Raw genomic sequence first — 17,621 nt, 5'->3', positions numbered from 1 at the left:
GGCTTCAAATGTATGTTCAAGGTATGCATTGCTGTTGCTCTTATTTCTTTATTCGTCAGCAACTTACCGAAACGTTTGATGTTGTAAATTGAGAAGAGAAGGAGAAAAACTTTGCATAGTATGAACAGCATTAAATGGCAAGCGGGCATGTCTGAGAACACACATAATAACTCAAATATGGAAACAAAATGATAAATGATATTTTTTTGTGATTAAAAAAAAATATTAAAAAAAATCTGGTCCCAAAGTCCTGTGATTAGACCCCAAACCATAGTTGGATCTTAACTCTTAAACCAGTAGAACTTAAACTCTAATCAAAAGAGGAAGCCCAATTCAGCCTGGAGAAGTTCTACCTACAGTGCAATACAGGAAATGAAGCTTCAGCGATAAAGAACTTCTAATTTTTACTCGATATTCTAGTATATCTCTGACTACTGAGCTGATGTTATCATCGGACACCAAAAGACTACTAACAGTGGCATTGATTTAGTGGTTGCTAAATTAAAAAATAACATTCATATTAAGATTCTGGCATGCACTACATGTGTTTGATGGAGTAACAAAGAATGAAATCAAGGGAAACAAGATTCTAATGGGAATGAAAATAATGTAACACAGGGACAAAGACCCGATGTGGAAAATCAGACAAACACAACAGAACATGAAGTAACTTAAAATATTATACAAAGTAACAAAAAGTAAATGAGCAACTAAAAAGGGAATTTCCTTCAAACATAACACTCATTTGTTCAGAGAAAGTAAAATTTCCAATATATGATTATTAATTACAATAAGTGAATGAATCTTTGAAATTGTATTACAATTTGCCATACTACAATAAAGAAGACTGGAATTTGAAAGCTTAGTATGAATAAGGGGCAACAAAGAGACCAGAAACATGTATTATTTTCTGATATATTTGATGATAGCTTGTTTGTTTATCGTCTGATTAAGAATTTTTATATTTATTCATCATGACATTTCATGCCTGCATTTTTCAGTCCGATTTCAGAATGTTTTACAGTAAAAAAAAATTATAAGGGGTCAAAGGGGAAGGCACACCCCTCCCCCCAAATATTGTCATTTTTTATAATATTTGATGCAATGTTGAATATTTTTTTTTAATATCAGATTCATATTTCAATCAGATTTCAGATATATCTTACGCTTTTGAGCAATAAGGGACCAAAGGGGACCATGTCCCCAAAATTTGATTTTTTTTCTCTATGGGCCGATTTTGATTTTTTCTTATTGGATTCTATATGAAAATACCAAGAGCTTTAAGAAGTATGCTTACTATTAATAGTTAATAAAGTACAAACTGATAAATGAATACACCCTGAAGCAGACCTTTATGCTTAAATTGATTTTCAAAATATTGTGCAATTTTGTGTCTAAATGAACTGTAAGTCCCTCTGTTTAGTGTGTCAAAAACTAATATTGTGTCCACACTTGCTTCAGGTGAACAGATGTTTAACTGGCTGCGGTAAACAAATAGTATTACAAGGTGCCAAACCACTAAAGGAAGACAACGATTGATTTTTAGGGGTTTTGACTCTAGCCAAGTAAGAATAAATGGTCACAAAGGGGCCTATTTCTGGTCCGATTAAGACAATTTTTTTTTATCAAATTCCTCATGGAAGTCAATGCCTGCAGATACCAGAATATTTTACAGTTTTCAAATCATAAGGGGCCAAAGTGAGCCAACCCTCAAAAATTATTTTTTTAAATTTTTGGTGCGATTTTGAAGTTTTTTTTTAAACGACCACGAAAAAATAGCAGTCATATAATGTTCTGGCGTTGTCGTTGTCTGGGGACACTTTGATTCCATGCGATAACTTTAGATGTGGTTGATCAATTGTTCTAAAATTTTTAATAGCATTTTTTCACCACAAAAGGAAGTTTTTTTTTTTTTTTTTTTTTAATTTGGGCTATGTGGCCCCTATCGTTAAAAAAAAATGGGCTAAAAAAAGGAGAAATAGGTGTTTAATTAAAACCGATGTAGAATGTTTGTTTTTTTTTCAATTTTAATTTAATTCAGGTAAAAAATGTATAAGCAGATTTTATGTTTTCATGTTATAGGGTGACAAAGTTGGACCACGCCTCAAAAATCAACTTTTTAATTTTTGGTCCAATTTCGATTTTTTATTGGATTCCTCATAAAAATCCCTGCCTGTGTTTTTCAATAAGATTGCAGATATCTAAAACGGTTTTCGAGTAATAATGGGTCAAAGGGACACGCACGACCGAAACAAATTTTTGATCCAATTAAAAAAAATTGATTCCAGATAAAACTTTTAGCCTGCATTTTTAAATCAAATTTCAGAAATCATGGTTTTCGACTTGCATGTGGTCAAAGGGACCACACCCGACTTTTTTTTTAATTTTAGTCTGATTTTGAAAAAAAAGATAATTGAATTTAAAATTTTGTGCAATAAAGTGCTAAGATTCAAGATTCAAATTTTATTTATTCACTCTGACAGTATAAACTGTTACAAGAGGCAAATACATACAACATATATTACAATGGCGAACTAGGTAAAAAGTTTACCATATAATGCAATAAGATTTATAAATCGAACACACTTACAAAACAAAAGTAGTGAAACAGCATAGATATGTTATATTTTGTGTAGTTCATAATGTTTATAATATAATGATACAAACAAGAACCAAGTTGGTAAGTATATAATTAAAAGTATTTCATAAGTTTTTTAACATATACTGATAAATTACGTAATACTTTGACAAAATTGTATCAATCCTTGAAGTTTGGGTAAAGATGGATAGGTAAAATAGTACTTTGGAATATATAATTCTCTTAGCCTCACAATATCTGCATTACAACAAATAAACATATAATGAAATTCATCACCCACTAAACCCATCTGACACAAACTACAAACACGGTTTTCTCTTACAATACCCATACAACTTCGATCGGAAATTTTATGTTCGAGCACCTAAGTTTTGTTATGTATAACCTGTGACCTCTATCTAATTTAAGTAAATATTTTTCATAACAAAAATCTTTTTTTGAAGAGTGAATATAACTGACCTCTAGACGAGTTATCTTTTTCACTATGCCATCTTTGTACAAACTGATATTGTAATATTTGCTTTACAACTGTTTTTATTTCCAGTTTACTCAAAACTGACTGACTATCCCATACATACAAAACTGACTGACTCTCCCATACATACAAAACTGACTGACTCTCCCATACATACGATAAGCCTATGTCATTTAGTACAGATTGTATAAAAACTATCCATTGTGAATGAACTATATCAGAGCAATGCATATTGTACATTAATTTATACATAATACCAGACAGGTTTGATTTATTTAACAGATCTTTTATCCGAAAATTTAACATTTTAAGTTTTACATCAGTTTCTAATGGATACTTTCCAGTTTCGCCGTACACCATGAAGTTTGGTGTACTTGATCTTACAGAGAGCACTTGTTTCAAAAATTATATATGTACCCGTTCCAAAACTTGCAAATTTTCGAATCCCCAGATTTGGCACCCATATAATAATATCGGTTCTACTAATGTATCAAATAAATGTAACTGTAAGTCCACTGGTTTGGGAAAATTTCTTATTTTTCTTTGTAATGCAAACAGAGCTTTCTGTCCTTGCTCTGCAAGTTTCTTTTTGTTTACAGTAAATTTACCATTATAGTTAAAAAGTAAACCTAGATATGAATACATATCAACTATTTCAATATTAGAGTCATATAATCAAAATATATCATTACCCTTGTATTTTCTCTTAGAAAACACCGTAACTTTTGTTTTTTTAACCTTGGCAGACAACTTCCATATGTTACAATATTCTTCAAAAACTTTCAAACAATTTTGCATATTTTAAACAGATTCTGCTATAATTATTGTATCATCTGCATATAAAAGAATGACTATAATTAAGAAACTATTAATTTGTTCTAAAAGTTCTTTGGATAATGTTTGGAGACCTGAAATATTATTACTTGAAAAAAAATGACTCTAGATCTACAAAAAACACCGCAAAAAAGAAAAGGAGATAACTTTTTCCCCTGCCTGACCCCAAATTCACAAGCAAAAAATCCAGACAAATCATTCCCATTTTTAACACACGACTTTATACTTCCACACATATTATGTAAAACTCTCAACATTTTACCAGTAATTTTACTATCAATAAGTTTTTTCCATAACCCCAACCTCCAAACAGTATCGAACGCTTTACGGAAATCTACAAAAGTACAATAGATTTTTTTATTATTATGAAAATATAATTCTATAAGCATTTGTAGTACAAAAATATTATCAACAGTACTATATCTTTTTCTAAACCCTGCCTGTGCCTTTGGAATAAGTTCAAATAAATATGCAAATTTTGTAAGACGGTTATTAAGAAAAGCAGTAAAAGCTTCCCAAGCGACGAAACAAGAGTAATTCATCTATAAGAATCTGGATTTAGTGGATCCCCCTTATTTTTGAAAATTGGCATGACAATGCCAATAGTCCAGACTTCAGGAACAATACAACAATCAAGGATCTTATTAAATAATGATTTATACAAAGGCAAAAGCAAGTCGATTGTAGATTATAATATTCATTTATGATTTCATCATAACCTGGTGCTTTGTTATTTTTTAAAATCTTTAACACCTTCTAAAATTTCCTTTTCAGTAATGCAGGCATTCAAAATATTATTTGCAACATCATCATTACAATCTGGTAAAACAAATTCGTCTTCTGTTTCATTCACATTGTTATCACAATTCAAATCTTTAAAATAGTCATACAGTTCATCAATTGGAATTTTACAATCTTTAGGACTGGTATCATTAAGTTTATTAAGTATTTTTCATAACTCTCTAGGTTCACTAACTGCTGTGTTACGTAATTCATTTCCAACCTTAAATTGATAATCATTAAAAGCCTGATTTATTACAGCTTTGTAAGCTTTGCTACTCAATTTTAACTCAGCTCTAGTTTCATCGGTTTTCAAGCGGTTGTGCCTTTTTTAGTTTTGTGAAATTCTGCCCTCTTTTGGTAACATAAATTATTGAACCATGGCTGATAAATTTTTCGATTGGGACAATTATGACGAATGAATCTGTCACCAAATGAATCATGTGCTGAGTTCCTAAATATATCAGAGACTGCTTCCACAAATGAGTCAAGTTCAACATTAAAATTAAAGCTATTGATATCTATGGCATTAAGTTTTTCCATTACATTTTTTACTATAATTTCATTTTCAACATTTGTAACATATTGGTCTTTCATATCCGCATTCCATCTGATATGAATACGTTCAGTTGTATTATTTATATGTATACAATTGTTATTCAAATTAGTTTCATTATAAGTAGAAATAACAATGTGAAATCTACAGTGTACATCTGATAAAAGTGGGTGAAAATCAATGACCTCAAATTCATTAATAACAGGGAATAACTCTGGTGTAACAATCATATAATCAATGAGGCTTGTTTGATTACTTGTCACTCTACCAAGGCCTATATCTGCTCCAACTCTACCATCAACAATAAACAAACCGTTATTTTTTACAAAAAAATAATAACCTTAAGCCGTAAGAATTACATCTTCCTTTATCTTCACTGGATCTATCTAATGGGATTTTATACTCATCAAGCTTTTGATAACTATTTAGAAAATTGTCTACCCCATCCACACCATCAATATTCAAAATTTGTAATAAATCATCATTAGGTACAATGTAATCAAAATTCGTGTTACGTCTGGTATCAAAATCACCATTAAGAGCTACATGCATATTATCTTCTCGTAATTTCAAAATTTCATTTTCTATGTCATCAAAAATATCAATAGATGAATATTTCGAACTCTCAAGAGGAATATATATGCACCCTACCAACAGTTTTGAGTCACTGATTTTCAACCAAACTATATACTCTGAATCGTTATTAACAAACGATGAATTACATTTGAATACACTTTCATAAATAACAGTTATACCTCCAGACTTTTTATCACATTTTTCTCTATGTTTAGAAAAATAATCATAACCATTTGACATGTTAGTGATATGAACCATTCATTCCTGACGAAGATGATAAACTGCATACAGAACTCAAAGAACTAAAAAAAAAAGAATTAACATAGTAGCTTTTTTAAAATTAATCATTGTATTTTTACCATACATAGTTTTATGTTAATTCTTTTAAAATGTTGGAAAAATATTTTTGCTTCATTGGGAAATGTAATTGTCATAGAAAAAATATGTCTTTATGAATTTGCAAGATGATTCAAAGGAATATTCTGTGTAAACGATTTTCCCCCCTTAAACAAGGTAATGAAATGGTGCTTATCTCAAAAGACGTCTCAAATATTCCTGATGTAGAATATTTTTCCCCTTTTATGTGTTAATTTTGGTGGAGTTGAGTATCAACCTTTTCCCCATAGTCTTGTCTTGAAAATGGTATACTCTCTGACCATTACAAACAAATGAAAATAGTTACATACGAGTTGACCTAGATTTTGTGTGTCCCGTTTGAATTTCATAGGAAAATTTACGAGATTTCACGTAACTAAAATTAAATGATTTGAAGTACTCGTAGGTTATTAAAAGGCATACTTGTATGCGTGTAAATCGCTAATGTGCACGTCGTGTATATTTGATCATTGGAAATCCAAACTTGTGTTATCACGTCCTCTCTCGGAAACAAATACTTCTATTTGTTTCATAGATACGGAAACTGATATCAAACATTGTAGCTGAGGTATGGTTGCCATCATAATAATCTGGAATGTTTGAATAATAAATTGAAATCTAAGTTATTGTTTACTATTAATGCAAAACTTTTGTCATAAGAATGTTATGAAATCTTTGCAAAGGTATTTAAAGTGTACATCGCTTACATTTATGTCATTTAAAATAGACCAAATTTACGTAATAGGCAATCCTTTCATACATTAATAAATCTATATATTAACCAACAAATTGACTTAAATGACGTCTATAACTTTCACGAACCTTTAATTTACTTTGTTATTAACCTAATCAAATATTTTACGTATATGCCTCTTGTTACACTGTATACTGACTTGTGATGAAATCCTTCGAAAATATTTCCAAAGTCCAGTTTACTTGTACACATGTGACAAGATCTTTAGGGGATAGACCTAGGGTAAGGTACTTAACTCTTACAAATCATCGGAACGTGTGTATTAAACACATTACACAATCTCTTCCAAGCATCAAGGTAACCTGGAGTGATTTTATTGTATTTCAAATGAAAGCTGTACAGGCTTTGGCGAAACTGAATATGAAGCAAACATGTAACTGATTTCAAGATCTAAGTCCCTTACTTTAGGTCTATCTTCTTAAACTTAGCGTTGGATTTCATTTTTACAAAATTGTGCTGTAAAATAAATTTATTGTAAAACAACGTATTTTTGCAAATGATTGAATTATATTTTTTGCAAGCCAATTAAGTTGCAAGTGTTTACAAATTGAATGTTATTTGGTTGCTCAGCGTTACATGTAAACATATTGAAAACTGCGACAACATCGACGGCAGCTTGTAAATCACACAATTATAATGTTTTCTCAAGGTTTAATCCAAGAAATTACGTTGCGTTATACTTTAAAGAAAGCCTGGTCCTCATAACGGGTTTCAAAGCGAAACAATGTGTCAGGCTTATAAGAACTGAGAGACTGATTAAAGTATGACAGTGAATATCCTTTTTGAATTTTCAATTAAACGCTCGACAGTTTCGTATCTCATTCCCCAAAATGTTTTTGATTATATATTTGACCTTTAATGTGTGGAAAAACGGGATAACGTCACTTTTGGGCAAAATTTAAATATCATAATAATCTTAAGTTAAGTTCTGCCAGCACTTTTTAGATAGTTCAGTATGGGTTTTAACGGCCTGTTAAATTTCGTGGTATGTAGTGGTCGTCTTCCTCCCGGACTTTTCATGTCCACATTGCATGCACGATGTGATCACGTGACGCGTTCACATTACACTGTTATCCGTTTCCTACATACCTTTCCCCGTTTTGTATATACTGATCCCTTTGAAAGGTGCATATACACTGTCCCTGATGTACATATTCCTATTAACGGTCTTCCGATGCACATGTCCCCATTTACCAATTTCCATATCCGATAAAGATCCTTCTCTGAAAAAAGATAGAAGTCAACTCGATTCAAGTTTAGCATTCTCGGGAAAAGAACTTTCAAAACAACGTGACCACAAGACACATTCATGGCCGCAAAAATGATTTAAAAAAACTTGAATCACGTCTAGGTGACAAAACCGGCTTTTGCATTTACACTGCAATGCAAATAAGCCCGTTTTAGTGTTATTCGTGATATTCTACCTATATTCGAAACGACGATGGAACGAGGTAATGGCCTGTTTTTGTATTACAAACCATTATAATATATGCAACATTTTGTACAAGCCAGAAACTTGAAACGAACTGTGTGAATGCCTCATTAAGTCTAATACAGGGAAATCATTTTTTTCAAATATCACTTGAATGTTATGTTGAGAATTGAAGAGTGATATGTTGATATTGCCTGACTAAAAAATCATGTAAGGAACTTAGAAGAAGTCGATTATTTAATTTTCATCATTTTTAAGCCATTTAAGATCTTTTGGAAAAAACTATCTTACTGATAAAAATAGCATTAAAAGTCGTATTGCTAATTGGGAAGCTGATAGTAAAAATAGTTCAAATGATTATGATAAATACCGGTGAAGAATACATTCCCCTATTTCTTTTACTACAGATCACGGTATGTGAATTGTTTGCTTCTCTCGTTCCTGTACTTTAATTCGTTTTCAAGTCTAAAATGAAGCTGTCTTGTTGTATTTATACCGTTGAGAAAACTGACAAAACATGGACTTATCATCTTCTACCTGATTCTTGTGTGAGCCTGTATCTGATTTGAATTGTTTACAAAAATACGTTCATACACATTGAGGACATTTTAAGCAAATAACAATGTATGTTTGAGATATGGATAGTTGATCAAGGTACTAAAAAATGTGCATGTAATGGACTGAGAAATATTCAATAGAGTTTTACCAGTGGAAATATCATATACTTTTGAAAAAAAAACAATATTCACTTCCGTTTAGTCATGCTATTATTGATATATGTGTTAATGCTCCTCCATCCGTGTGTTAATGTGCTTAAACATAAATGTAACACTACAAGAACCGGAAATTACGTCTTTACAGATTGCAGAAACGCAGATTTCGAAAATGTACCAAGAGATAAGATTCCGAACGACACAACACATCTTGATCTGTCTGGGAATAAATTCGAAATTCTTCGTAACTTTTCATTTAGGAGCCTCAGCAATATTCGACAGCTTCAGCTTTACTCCTCAAAGATATCAGTCATAGGATCAAGTGGATTCTATAGACTATACAAACTTGAGGATTTAAACCTCAGCGATAATTGCCTGGGTTGTTTCCCATTGCCAAGCACAATTTTCAAACCAACTCCATCTTTGCGAAATCTGAATATGGGAGATAATTTCTTCAATTCGTATCCCGAAGGTGCTTTACAGCATCTACCAAATCTTGAATCATTGGTCATTAATGGAATTAATGACATAAAATTTGGGTATGGATTCAAATCTCTCAAAAAACTAAACAAAATTCAATTCCAACCTTGTATTATAACCAAACTACTGAACGACACATTTAGTGTATTTGAAAACAATCCCATTACAACTTTGTCGTTACACTGCAAAATTAGTCAAATAGAGACGGGCGCATTGAAGCCACTTAACGTTTTGAAAGACATTGACATTGAATGGAATCTTAATATTCGTGTATCGAAGCTGTTAAATGTGCTGGTTCCATTTGTAGATAAAAACATAACATCGATTAATTTTGCAGCAAATTTCATTTCAACAGGACAAACTGATGTTTTGACTGCTTCCACATTCTCTTTGCTAGGGAATGTGTGCGTTAGGGAAGTTGATTTAACACGAAATCAAATAAGTGTTATCGAATCAAGGGCGATAATTTTGATGAAACACAGGAATTGTTTAGAAAAACTGATATTAAAAGAAAATGCAATAGCAGGTGAAAGAAGCATAATTTTTGAATTAACACTTCTAACTAATTTAAGATGGCTCGACTTGTCAAACCAAGCTACCATACGGACAAAACGGATCGTTTGGTCAACAGCAAGATTGAGAAAACATTGGCGTGAAATTGTTGTAGGTGAGGATACTACGTTTGTGTTCAACTTACCAATTAAACTGCAACATATAGACGTGTCATACTTTGGTGGAAGAAATAATCGTTTAGCAAATATAAACTTCACGAATGGCAACAATGTAGAATATGTAAATGTAGCTGGAATCAAGTTTAAAAATTGTCGTGGACATTTTCGTGGTCTACCTTCTTTGAAAACACTTATTATTTCGGATTTTAACTGCAGCAGCCTTGATCTAAACATGATACGTAATTTTTCAAATTTGAGAAGATTTGTTTGCAGAAATACATTTTTAGGTGTTGGCTTGAAAGGTGACATTACTGGAATATTTTTAGAAAACCTTACCAATTTAGAAATAATCGACTTTTCTGACAATACATTCGAGTTTCTACACAAACAAATGTTTCAATCTCAATATGAATCTTTGGTTTCATTGGACTTATCAAATAACAAACTATCTCAACTACCATTTAATGTGGAAAAGTTTAGGAAACTAAATATATTGAGTCTAGTAAATAATCAGCTAGCATCTGTAGAAAAGGAAGACATGAACCATATGGACGATTATGTACTAAAAAGTGGCAATACTTTGCACCTTTCCCTTAGTGGTAATCCTTTTGTTTGTAATTGTGATTCTCTCGATTTTATCGAATGGCTTCAAAACACAGAAGTCAAGCTAGATCAAGAAGGGAATTATTCATGTAAGTTTGTTGACAATACTAGAAAAACGACAAAATATGTTTATGACCACTTAAACCGCATCAAACATATGTGCCTGAGTAAAACATGGCTGAATATTTCTATTATACTTGGAGTCATTTTTATCTTGATTTTTAGTGCAACCATAATAGCATACAAATATAGAATCACAATTCATTTTTGGTATCTGAGTATACGCCGGAAATACCGTCATTATACAGCAATGGCAGGGGAATGTAATGAATTTAGATACGATGCATTTATTGCCTATTGCCAAACAGACAAAGAATGGATATGTGGAACCCTGATAAACTTTCTGGAAGTAGAAAACGATTTAAAAGTATGTCTTCATGACAGAGATTTCGCCATTGGTAAACTTATAATGGACAATATAATGGATGCAATATCAGAGAGCAGAAAGACAATAATCGTGGTAAGTCATGCTTTTCTTGAGAGCACCTGGTGTGAATTTGAACTTGAGATGGCGAGGATGAAAATGTTCCAAGAAAATAGGGATATGTTGGTTGTAATCCTGCTGGACAAGCTCTCCGTTTCACGAATGCCTGTTTCTTTGATGAAGATATGGAACAATATTACCTGTCTGGAAGTTGACGAAGAAATTCGTTGTGGTCAAAATAATTCTTATGAAAACTTGTTTTGGAAACGAATGTACCAGGCTGTAGTTACTTAGAAAGTTGTAACTCTAGCACATTATGTTCTGACATCATGATGCATCTAAATAAAGTGTCATCTTACGATGAATCATTGTTTTTCGTTTTCAATTGTACATAGCAAAAACGGCCACATATGCATATCTAAATCATATGTTGCTCGATTCAAATCATAATCATTATGAAATCATAAGAAAGTATTTTTTGTTGCACCTTAACTGTAATTGTCACATTATTCATTTACTGGATTCATTTACTTGTAAATCGATGGTTGAAAAGGAGATTTCACGTTCAATGACAGATATTAAATGCATTTTGGAACAAATGAGTTTGATCAATTTAACATTCGTGCAATGTAGAAGTCTGACACAGTATGCGAAGTTTGTTGTTTTACTACATTTAGGCAGGACCCCTAATCCGGACACATTATTCTAAATCTGAGTAAACTATTCGTCATTTTCTACGGGTCACTTGACTTGTTAAGAAGCGGTGGAAACCAAGTATAAAGTTATTGGTGTAAGTAGGCTAAGAAATATATCAATATTATACTTCGCACCCAAAGCAAGCATGATACATTGAGTCTACTATTAATTGTAAAACTTTGTAAGAATAAGACAAAATGAAAACAAAACAGATACATGCATGTCAAAACCCCACCGATCTAACTTTATAATTTCACTCAATGATGCTTTCTCAATTTGAAAAGACCATTATTTGATCTCTGCATCACTGGCTTTGTTCAGAATTTTTTCAAAAGGCTGTAAAAAAAAATTAGGTTTTCAACAGAGTAATCTGCCCTTGATATGTTCATTTTTGGTGAATTTCACTGAAATTGAAACTCAAAATCTTGTCCTTTTTTTTGTTTCTGATTGTGAACATAGTGAAATTAATCTGTCGAAATGGTGATTTATTTTTCAAGCCATGTTCCATCCTCTGCCTGATTCTTTCAGATACTGACACTTAACTAGAAAAAAATATAGCAAGCAAACACACACCAAAGGCACGCGGAATCGAATTGACAACATTGTTTTCTATTTGGATGTTACATTTTCGTAATGAAAAATATATAAATTGTGTGTGAATTTGGCATTTTGTAAGAGTTATCGTTTTTGATTTGATTTGATTTGGTTGATTTCAGTTGGGTTTGAAAGTAAGTTATTCTTGAAAATACAGATGAGATCAGTTTTGACCTCTCACAAAAATTGTCCTCGAGCTGTCATCAGAACAGTTCTATGGCAGATTGATAATAGTTCCATGACAGCTCTAGAGTCAGCTTTTCTGACAAGTCTAGCAAAACTAGAACTGTTTGTAGAGCTAGCTTTAGTAGTAGAAAGGGTCTTTTGACAGTTTTCGTAGAGCTGGCTCTAAAAGAATTGCTTTCGTACTAAAATTGCGGAAAAGTCAGGATATAATTACGTTAAATTGTATTATTAAGGGTCCCGAGTTGCGACAATTAAATTTTAATAAGATCGCCGCGATAGCGGCGTAATTTATTAAATTAGCAATACATTTTGTTTACCCCGAATGATCGAAATGATAAGTTTGCTGCACGAGATTCTTCTGAGTAAAAATAATGATTAAATAAAATACAGCCTTCGTCGAAAAATACCTTCACAATGATCAAACATTTCCTAATGTATCAAATTGAATCTCAAATTTATTTAAGAATAATTATTTAAATTTGATATGAGTAAACATATTCAAATGTGTTTTGAAAGAAAGTTTTAAGCACTTATGTTTTTTTTTTTATGTCAAACAAACTCTGAAACTGTTTGAGTTATCACACTAAAATTCATTTTATAGCTTTGCAACCGATTTTGAGGTGTTCGCAAGAAAGCAAAGTGCTTGCATTCATTAATGATACTTAGAATTGCTGTATTTCTCTTTCTTTATATATGTTTTTCAACAATTTAGGGTATATTTTCTTATTTAAACCTTCTACTAGCAAACTTTTATGATGTTTCACTGCTTTTACGCCCATTTTTTTGCATTTAAAGTCAAAAGTATGCTAACTAACTGATACAAAAAAATGTACCCATATTTTGAGGTTTCAAACAATATTTTGATGAATCAGCAAAAAGTAAGAAAATGGGTCTAAATTCTCTCATTCTATAGCTATCATCCAATTTTGAGGTTTTCATCAAAAAGTGAAATGCTCGCACTTATCAACGGTACTAAGAACTTAAATATTCTTTCCTGTTTTATGTAATTTTAAACATTTTATTGATAATTTTCCATTTTAACAAAATTGAAGATATTGATTTGCATTTCGTGTCAAGTATATGACAGATAATCAAGCAGAGAAATAGTAGAAATTGACTTTTTATCCCAATATTTGAGGTTTTAAAACAAATTATCATACTAGCAAAAGTAACAAAACAATTCTAAATAGATATAAATTATAAATTTTCATCCAGTTTTGATAATTTCGATGACAATGTATTGATATAATCACACAAGAAATGGTTTTTTTTCTTTGTAGATTTCCTACCTTAAAGATTAATAGGCTAATTTTCATTTTTTATGAACTGTTTTATTCAACAGGATCAGTTGATCCTCTGCATGAGAGTTCGTATTCTTGAAAAAAACAATACCACTATACGAACAGTTCTGTCCTAAGTTAAAGCTTTCGCGGGGAAAGAGAGGAATTATACTTCACCGAAGATGCAGGATGTCCCCGTAGATGGTCTTCTTCTTTTCATACAAAAACCTCTTGGACTGCATCACATTAGAACCAAACTATTTAGACCGGGTGTTTCTAGAAAAGCAGAGAATGCAAAAATTTTCCATTTGAATATGATTCATAAGGTTACGTCGTTACGGGAGATTTAAAAATCATCGATAACGAATCTCTGCGTAAGGTCCTTTCTAAATGCCGCAAGTACCGAGAACCACGCTCCATGAGTTGAAATTATAACTTTAAAATTCTAATGGGTGCCGTGGAAGACTACATAAGAAAATGGATAAAACAAGAACATGAAAACATTAATTATGCAACAGAGTGGGTAAAGGCCGTGAGGTCTTTAATTTTGAAAGTTTCAAATAGGTCAATGAGTGTCAATGCAACAACAATTTTCACAAACCCGATGTAGCAAAAAACATTGAATAAAAAAAAAATATTTTGTCGTTCCAGCAGAAAAAGCCCAAAATAACATTGTTTGGTTTGTCTTTAAAACGGATAACATCAAATGTTTATTATCAGAGAAAGACGTAGAAAGTATTAGCAGTAATAAGTCCTATACTACAAGTCCTATAGTACAAAAATATAATTCGTGCTATCCTCTTTTAATCTCTCTACTAAAGATTATGATAGTGATTTTCCGTCTATGTACTGGATTCCTAAAAATAAAATTTTTAAACAATCAGTGAAATATTTGTGCGTATTGATCTAACTCTAAGATAAGAACCCCAACGGAACAGACTAAAAATACAATATTTCATACATGTACATGTGTACATATTCGAGATAACACCAGAGTAGTACATGTATATGTATACCATTTATTCATACTCAAAACACCTTCTTCTAGACTGTTCAAAAACATTATTTTTTTTAAGAGAATGTGTTTTCAGTTTCAATGTGTCGTTAAAAAAGAGTCCCGTTTAGTAATATTTTAGTAAACTATAAATCATATCCGGGGAATATTAGTGGAAATACGGTGTCAGCTCTTTTATTCCCAAAGCTTTGTGTTTGGTAATCGCGTTAATTGGCCACAGCGTTTAAGGAGGCGGTCCTAGGGTAAGGGCATAACTCATGAAATCAGTAATATGTTTGTATCATATTCAATTTCATCGAAGTTTCTCAAGCTTTCGTTTGAAGTAAAATGAAATGAATCCATGTAAATCAGATGCTTTCATAAGATTGATGTCAAATGCTGCATACAAACGTTCCAATGATTTTTAAGAGTTGTGTCCCTTTCCTAGGTCTAATTGAAAGTCGTTACTGATCAATAACACACAATGAAAAAAAACAAATGTTTCGCATTAAAAGAAAATAAAACTTTCTTAAAACACTTTGCAAAATGTAAAGTTCATGAAATAATATAGAATATTTGTAGTCCATTTGAAATCACTTTTTGGTAACCCTTTTCTCGATCAATCTCTTTTACATCTAGTTTGAAAATGTTCAATGATTTCTGTCTGGCTTAATGTTCGTTTCACAGCACTAAAAACAGTTAACGATTTTGGTGAGCTCTCACAAAGGTCCTTTGACAGGTATGGTAGTGTCCTTGATCTACGTTAGAAGATGAGACGGGATGACGGATTCTGGATACTTGTCATCTGTTGACATGTTATTTAATGGTCTGTCATTTAAGGTGCATTCGATTTCTGTTACGATAGTATGTAACATAATATAGTCTATAATTGCCCATCCTAATGTTTTCTTCAGTGAGTTCTTAGTCAATCCGATAAGACGCTCCCACCACCTTCCATACCATGGAGCTCTGTTAGGTATAAATTTACAGACAGATCCGTGCTCTCTAAGTTTCCCAGACCATTAACAAACATTTCAACAGATGACAGGGATCCAGAACCCGTCACCCGTCTTATCTTCAAAAATGTTCTTATCTAAAGAACTTTATGTATGAGTTTGCAACCCTGAGCCTTTAGATGATTGGTCATATCGGCACCTGTAGAAAATAATTATTTACACAAATACTTTTCAACTTATCAAGAATCTGTAAATTGGGGCTGTTTTCTGAATTATTAAAATAATTTATAATATTTTTTTCTATTTTTTTTAATGAAGTAGAAGTATTTTTAATTTTAGCTTCATTTGATTCAATTCTATTTTTTTCCATATTTGGAATTTGAAAAAAAATTAAACCACTTTAAAACTATTTTGATAAAAGAAAATTTGTAATTAAAATACTATAATTATCCAAGAGAAAAAAACACTTTAGTTGGTGAAAATATCTCAAAAAGTAAAACTGTTATTGCAATATTGATAAAAGTGGTCATATCTAACTTTTTGAATTTTTCAGATAAGAAAGAAGAGCCGAAAACAGTTTTGGGTAGCTGTCTTTGAAGCTGGTTTGTGGACATGATAATGGACCGAATTGATCGAAACTTTGCAGAATGATTGGAAATATGATGAAATAACAGAAAATGGTTTTTTTTATTACAATATTTCAACTTTAGCGCACCTAATAGGTACGAGACCACAATTATCTGCCCTTAGCTTTTCGTTGTATACGAATATAGTTCCTATAATAATAGGGGATTTTTCAAAAAATTTTTAGAAACACTTCCTTTCAGAATTTCTCATACTTTTTGTGCTCAAATGGAAAAGGAATAATGAAATTATTTTAGTAGATGTGTTGAAATGAGAAATTTGACATTTAGGTTGTGATTTGGTGAGGTAAAAAAAGGTCAAGTTTGTGACATCCGGAAGCCATTTTGGGTCATTTTTAGGGTATCTCTGTGTTTATGCATATAAATTGAAAAAATAATGGTAATTTTTTTTTATATTTTTTTATATCAGTTGTTGGAAGGTTCAAATTAACATCCCTGAAAATCTGAATTGAATTGTACTGGTGGAATTACTTAAATTACAGAAAGGCTATAAAGAAGACAGTGGGAAAATTAATTGTGGTTTCGTGCCTTCATCTGAATAGGGTACATGATTGGTCAACCTAATGCAGGGAGATAAATATTACTCTTTTCCCTGTACCTCCACTCATCTGAATGAACAAACAGGAAAAGTGTTTTTTCACTAAGTACATCCATTTTATGACACAAATAAAAAGTTACAGAGCTCTGGTACATTGTTTTGATCCTTGCCAGGGCATATTAGAATCACTGTGCACATCATGCAAGACAGCTTTTTTCCCTCCTGAAAAAAAATAAATTCAATGCTGTTCATTCCATAAATAATGAAAGATGAACAAAATACAACATTGTTTCATCATTAGTTTGACAGAAACATAGCTCTAATACACGAAAATCTCTAAAATTAGCTTCTTTTATCCATTTTTCGCTATTGGCCGAGGGAAATTAGGTATTGAAAAACAG

The 17,621-nt window shown here is 31.7% G+C and overlaps 1 protein-coding gene and 2 long non-coding RNA genes across 18 annotated transcripts in view; 1 reads left to right on the top strand and 2 right to left on the bottom strand.

Annotated features, from left to right (window-relative positions):
• Window positions 1–4,210: 4,210 nt before the first annotated feature.
• On the bottom strand, window positions 4,211–6,781 carry LOC148600116 (uncharacterized). The gene is made up of 3 exons (XR_015917746.1): window positions 6,619–6,781; window positions 6,000–6,122; window positions 4,211–4,911 (listed from the first exon to the last, which is right to left on the bottom strand). It is a non-coding gene; the product is annotated as an uncharacterized LOC148600116 (long non-coding RNA).
• Window positions 6,782–6,790: 9 nt separating this feature from the next.
• LOC148600104 (uncharacterized) overlaps window positions 6,791–17,621 on the bottom strand; it is a 319,707-nt gene continuing 308,876 nt past the window's right edge. For 4 of the 16 annotated variants that reach the window (XR_015917738.1, XR_015917739.1, XR_015917736.1 and 1 more), the window contains exons 6-7: window positions 14,266–17,442; window positions 6,793–8,172 (exon numbers count right to left, since the gene is read on the bottom strand). The gene's annotated coding sequence lies outside the window, so the exon portion shown is untranslated. Of the gene's footprint in view, window positions 8,173–14,265; window positions 17,443–17,621 lie in introns of those variants that run through there. The other 12 variants (XR_015917734.1, XR_015917735.1, XR_015917732.1 and 9 more) reach the window with 7 other exon arrangements.
• LOC148600115 (uncharacterized) lies at window positions 8,402–17,047 on the top strand. Its single transcript, XR_015917745.1, has 2 exons — window positions 8,402–12,122; window positions 16,592–17,047. It is a non-coding gene; the product is annotated as an uncharacterized LOC148600115 (long non-coding RNA).

This window comes from Perna viridis, chromosome 13 (assembly GCF_037379345.1).
Source record: "Perna viridis isolate PV_CMFRI_1.1 ecotype Kerala chromosome 13, ASM3737934v1, whole genome shotgun sequence".
Taxonomy (NCBI): domain Eukaryota; kingdom Metazoa; phylum Mollusca; class Bivalvia; order Mytilida; family Mytilidae; genus Perna; species Perna viridis.
This window is presented reverse-complemented; position numbering and strand designations above follow the sequence as displayed.